General features: G+C 43.2%; 1 long non-coding RNA gene across 1 annotated transcript; it reads left to right on the forward strand.

Annotated features, from left to right (window-relative positions):
- Positions 1 to 1,209: 1,209 nt before the first annotated feature.
- On the forward strand, positions 1,210 to 3,853 carry LOC123516991. Its single transcript, XR_006678355.1, has 2 exons — positions 1,210 to 1,291; positions 3,625 to 3,853. It is a non-coding gene; the product is annotated as an uncharacterized LOC123516991 (long non-coding RNA).
- The last annotated feature ends 2,919 nt before the right edge of the window (positions 3,854 to 6,772 follow it).

Here is a 6,772-nt window from a genome sequence, read left to right on the forward strand (position 1 = left end):
ACGCGCGCATGTCATCGGTGATAAACGCAGACGAGTTGTTGCATCGCTTCCACACATCTCACCGCCACGTCAGCTCCCGGGGACTATAAGGGAAGGGTGCCTAAAGGTGCTGCCCCGCCGCCTGGAGGAGAAGACAGGGAGGAAAGGGAGGCAGGGGGGGAGGAGGGCAGAAAGAAGTGGTGTCAATGCTCTTTTTTCTTTTTTTTCTTTTTGCAAGGCTCGCCATTATACACGAGTAGGTGAGGAGCGAATAAGTAATGGTGAGAATGAGATACCGAGAAGATTATGATGTGAAGCATAACGTTTATGTGTTAGAAATTATGAATGACATGATTATCACTACTTACCATTATTACTAGCGCTACTATCACCGCTACTACTACTGTTACTTCTACTACTGTTCCTCGCGTCACTTTTGCTATAGCTATTACTACTATTATTGCTTCTGCTTCTTTTACCACTGCTACTATCACCACCACCACTACCACCACCACTACTACTACTACTGTTACTACAATTACTACTAACACCACTAACATCAATACTATTACTTCTACTGCTACTACTATCACTACTACCACCACCACCTCCATTACTATTACTACTATTACTATTACTATGTACTATTGCCATTGCTACTAAAACGCACAAAAAACAGCAAGAACAACAACAAAAATCAATAGCAAAAAAAGAAATAATAATAATAATAATAATAATAATAATAATAATAATAATAATAATAATAATAATAATAATAATAACAATATGAAGAAGAAGAAGAAGAAGAAGAAGAAGAAGAAGAAGAAGGATAATAACAATACTAGTAATAATGAGAGTAATAATAATAATAAACTTAAAACGACAAAAACAACAACAACAACAACAACAACAATCACCACCACCACAACCCCAAAAAACAGAGAAATCTCAGCTTACCGAACACAACCGGCGAAGGAGCTGAAGAAGGCGAAGAAGGAGAAGAAGTAATAGGAGCAGAGAGGTGTATGTCCTATCTTGGCGAAGCTTCCTTAACCTCCTGCCCTGGGCCACGGCGGGTGACAGGTGGCGCGGGCGGGTGGCAAGGGGCGGCGAGGGGCAGCGAGGGCGAGGCCGCGTCAGTGTCTCCGCCGTGGGAGGTAGTGGGAGGAGTCAGTGCTCGGGTCGATGGGCGAGAAGGTATAGGGAGCCGAGCTGAGCAGTATCGGCCAACGGGCACGCTCCGGCGGTGGGTGCTCGAGGGACGGTAAGAGAGGCGGGAGGATGAGGCAGCGTGGGGGATGTTCCTGAGGGCGTGAGTATGATGAAGCTAGTGGTGTATGGTGGTGTGGTGCCAGGGAAAGTGGTGAGGTGGTAGAGTAGCAGCCTGGTGCATGTATGGTGAGTGTTTGTGGTGTGTGGTGTATGGTGTGTGCTGAGTGGTGTGTGTTGCCTGGGACTCTAATGAGGAGGGACAGTAGCGGTATGGTGCTTATTTGATTTACGGAGTGCGGTGTATGTGCGATGAAGTGTGGTGTGGTGCTGAGTGTGTGGTGCCAGAGAGAGTGGTGAAGCGGTGCGGTGGTTGTGTGTTGACCGGATTAATGAAGACTGTGGTGTGTGTGTGTGTGTGTGTGTGTGTGTGTGTGTGTGTGTGTGTGTGTGTGTGTGTGGAGAAGCATGCTGTAGTGAGTGGTACCTGAACGTGATGGGCTGGGAAACTACAAATGCGATACTTGAATTAATGCAAGGTAGTATAAGAAGCGTGAAATATGAGTGCCTATGGTGAAATATGGTATGAGTGAGTTGTGTACGAGTAGCAGCAGCGGAGAGGTGTTGTGGTAACTAGTAGAGTGTAGTGGCGGTGGGATGGAATAGTAAATTATCTAAACCTGAATCAAAGAGTTGTATTGATGTGTAGTACTAGTAGTCGAAGATGATGATGATGAAGATGATGAAGATAACAATGATGAGGATGACGATGATGACGATGATGATGATGATGGGAACGGCAATGACGATAAACTATATATGAAGTTCAAACTCTAACGTGACGGTAAGTTAACCCCTTCAATACTGGGACACATTTTTACCTTGAGATTTGTGTACGATTAGCCCATTTTATTGACGTTAGGAAGGATCTATGGAGGTCAGAAAATTAATGGCCAAAGTCTTCACTATTTTAATCCCCCATATGCGTTTCTGAAGCTGTATAATATCACCAGACAGTAAGCAGAAAGAATATGGAAAAACATCACAGTACTGAACGAAATAATAAGAAAATGCAATAAAACTAAAACCTAAACGTAAAATAGACGTTAAATAAAAAAAAACGAATAAAAGGAGGTTTAGATTAGTGCCTTACTTATATTAAAATTACACATTAGAAAAAAATATATATATTACGTAGCATAAAGCGAGTATATTGAACATCATGAGCGAAAGACAGAGGAAGCAGAAATAAAATACACACACGAGCGCATATGACAAGCTGACAGTTAACAATTCAGGTAAATGAGGCAATAGCAGGTGTTGGAAGCGGTGTGGTGATGTGGCGTGGAGCGGTGCGGCGTGATGCGGTGTGATGTGGTGTGATGTGGCAGCGTGACGTGATGAGGCAGTAGTATGGTGGTGGTGATGCAGCGGCGGCAATAACACCTCCAGTATGGCCCGCGATGAGCTCGGAACAGTCGGAACAGTGTGACGAAACGATGCGAGTGTGGACGAGTAGTGGAGGTGAAAAACGGCGTGCTGGCGGGATTAGCCGTGAGCGAGGCGTGGCGTGAATGGGGACGAACGAACGGAGCGCGAGGGCACGAGAGGCGTTGTAAGTTTGTATGGCGCAAAGGCGTGCTATGTGGTGACGCACTTTACTGGCTAACAACTAAAGGGGGTAAAAATATACGACCCCGCGCTCTGCAACATTTCACGGCGTCCTTTTACACAGACGATGTACTACTACGTATGGAGAGGGGACGGGGGGGTGTAGAGGAAGGGGAAGGGGGATATATACAAGGAAAAACATCATCAGGTAACGTTCCAGCTGACAGTCATGCAAGAATTATACGTACAAACAAATAACAAGTGTATACGTGCAAGTACAAATAAGGTAGTAATGTCGATTTCTGAGCTGCGTCAACGCTGTTTCAAAGGGCGTTCTATAAGGTCAAAACGACGTCAACACTCCCAGACGCGATTTACGAGAGGGGCGTTTGTCAGGTCTATTATTAAAGGCACTGCTGGCCTAGAACACACTCTTTTATGATGAGGGATGTGGCCGCCGCTGTTGCTGCGTGGCGGCGGTGTGTGGTTTCAAGGCGAAAAACAAGGCTGATTTATGGCTGAGTGGCGTGGACTACTGTCGCGCACTCACCACCCTAATAGTGACATTATAATGGAATTGCAGATTTATTACGCCACTGGCACATGCTGTAGGGAGTCAAAGAAACAAACACACACACACACACACACACACACACACACACACACACACACACAAGCAGACATATTCTTGGAGGGAAGAATAAATGAGAAAAATTATAACATCTGAGTTTGCGGAAGAGTCAACCAGCCAGGCAGCGACAAGAGTTATGGACATGATGTTGAGTGGGTGATCTTTTAACGAGCGCCCTCCTCTTCCTCCCCTAGCTGCCCCCTCCACCTGCATGGCTCCTGGGCTGGCGCTGACGACACCCTGGAGGCCCCCGGACACACCGCCAGCCTTGAGTGCACGATACATTCAAGGGAGTTTTACAGGTTGGCCGACGTTTGAAATGAATGGTCGAAAGGATGAAGCCGAGGACACGCTGAGAGTGAAAACAAGGGAAAAACAGAAGTCACGAGATGGGATGCAGATGGTTAATAAATGATGAGGATATCTCTCTCTCTCTCTCTCTCTCTCTCTCTCTCTCTCTCTCTCTCTCTCTCTCTGGTAAACAAGTCTCAACTAAACAGACACGGGACAAAAAAATCGACCTTCATCATATCGCTAAACATTAATCAGAGCGTAACAGTCACCCTCCACACCACCACCACCACCACCACACCCATCATATCCCCTCCTCGACTCCAATCTGCCTATCTATCCTAATGTTTATTGTCCATTTTTCCTTACCTTTCAGCTTTCCCTGTGCGTCACTCACCCGCCCACTCTAAAGATACACTTACTCATGAATCGACGAGGGCCTTCATGTCAACTTTCAAGACATTTATCCCTTTCTTTCGGGTAAACCATTTGACCTGCAAGGGGACTGGCAATGAAATGGGCCTTTTTTATATGTTTTGCTGCCCTTGACCAGTTTCTCTTATGACATAAACAAAACAACTCATCCTTGGTCTGCTGAGCTATACAGAAGAGTGAGTACCGACGACAATGAGGTTCTCTACATATAACATGGTGAGAGTTTACAGGTTTTTTTTATTGTAAGACGGGGAACTGGCCAAGGGCAACAAAATTATAAAGAAAAAAGGCCCACAGACGTGCCGGTTCTTAAACTAATTAAAAAAAAAATGGAGATTCCTTGGCTGGTATTGGACCCATTTTTATTATTTTTTCTAAACCTAAACCTTGAGTAAAAACTGTATGTGTAGCTAATTCTATGTAGTTTTGTGTGAAGAAAGAGAGTTGTCTTTAGAGAGAAAAACAATACTGGTAGTAAAAAGAGCAAATTATTCATTGCAATATTCTAGTGTTTGTAGTATCATTTTCTGTTATAATTATGATCCTGAAGTGTTACTCATAATAGAGTGTCAAGGTTTAACACATCGACTGAGTGTGATGCAGCGACGGACACTAAGAGACAAGCGGAGAAGGCAGAGGCGGCAAGGCAGAGGAAATGGGGACGCGACGGCCCAAGGGAGGAGAGAAAGAGGTAACACAAAGCTCTGCTGTGGTGACCCTAATGCAGCCTTCACAGGAATACACTTGATGCAGTTGTGAGAAGCTTATAAATAAACCACATCTGATGGTCTGGAATTCATTAATTATTTTTGTCGAGAAAGTCAATAATTTTATGCTTTTTCTTCCAGACACACATTATATTTCATTTCTTTATTATCTTTACACAAGAGTACTGAGTAGTGGGCAGAAAATTATCTAAAGCTTGTAACACTTACGGGATCACCTGCTAATTTAGTGCCTTATGTTATGATGACACACACTTTATCACTGAGCCTCGGAAGATGTCCATGATTTTTTTTTTTTTCTGACAGAGAAGTAAAGAAGAATACTGAATGTTTACAATAAAATCATACAGCAGAGCATGACAGGCTGAAGAAGAAAAACGGGATGAAGCAGACGGCATCATTATCTCTCATCCAATACCACACTCACAAAAGTCATCTTCCTCTATATTATATGAAAAAAAAATCATGTTATCTTCCCTCAATACCATAATCATATAGTAATCCTCTTCTCATTAATAAATATTCCTTTTTTCAAATATATCACACTCATGAACTTAAAATCACTAAAAATAACACTCAGACATCAGCCTTCTTCCTCGTCACACTCTCCCAAACAGGTACCGGAGAAATCTGTCCCTCTAGAGAAGATTGTGAAACACTTCTATTCCCTCGTGGAGATAACTTAATAAATGAAGTCTGACTCACTACGTGGCCTTAATCTTCCTTAGCTTGTGGTGCCGCACGTAAAGGGGAGGAGGTTATACGTATGCCTGGACTTAAAGATACACAGTCGTTTATCGGATTTGCTTCTGACGATCCTTAATATCTGCTACTTACCACACAATTACACTTATCGTTTGTGCCATCCAGTTGTCAGCCAGTGGAAGAATCAACGAGTTTCCAAGATTATATGCACGTGCCTTACACTTTCTCTTCCTGTGACAAGCAAGGTGACGAACGCCAGGTATATCATTGGTTCTCAAGGGATAAAATGTTGTGCACTGCCTCAAATATTACAGGACAATACAAACATGCATATTATAACTTTCATATAAACAGACACGACAATTTTCTATTTATATTTTCAATTCCGTTCTTACATGTTCTAAATACTTTCAGATCATGTTAAGATGGTCATGAGAAATAATATATAGATTGTGCTTTCATATTTCCAAGCCATCCTTTAATTCCCGTGCAACGCACTAACACAAAGCGCATGGAACAGTTATAAATATGCACCTTTTTATGCAACTATGTCTTTAAATTTTAATTCTGCTCTTGCATTCAGTTTTCCTTTCATTGTCACAAGAGCATATCAGAGTTTCTATTGATTATCTATGCCATAACACACACACACACACACACACACACACACACACACACACACACACACACACACACACACACACACACACACACACACGGGCTCGGTGGAAAGAATACTGCAAAACAAGGCTATTCATAAATCAGAAATGTTCCTCAGCGATGACGCACATTTTTATACACTTGACCTGAAAGAAGACTGTGAATGAAGCGTCACTTACCTCACGTTCCACAGACAGACGACAGGTGCAACACTGCGGAACCTGCGGGAACAAAAAGGCACATCTGAAAAGAAGCGAAAAAAGCAATTAAGATTAACTTCCGTAAACATTTGGTGGTAGAAAGGAATACACACAACACCCGCTCATTACATACAGCTATAGAAACACACATACTCGTTCAAACATTCATTAGCCACTGGTCTCCACCGTCACAGCCCCACACTCCCAAAGCCCTTACAAACACATACACACATGCACGTTCACCACCTCCTCCATAATATACACATATGTAGTAACCTCCACCACCACCACGTCCTCAAAACTGTACACACTCATACATGTATTCT

This window comes from Portunus trituberculatus, chromosome 41, assembly GCF_017591435.1.
Source record: "Portunus trituberculatus isolate SZX2019 chromosome 41, ASM1759143v1, whole genome shotgun sequence".
Lineage (NCBI taxonomy): Eukaryota > Metazoa > Arthropoda > Malacostraca > Decapoda > Portunidae > Portunus > Portunus trituberculatus.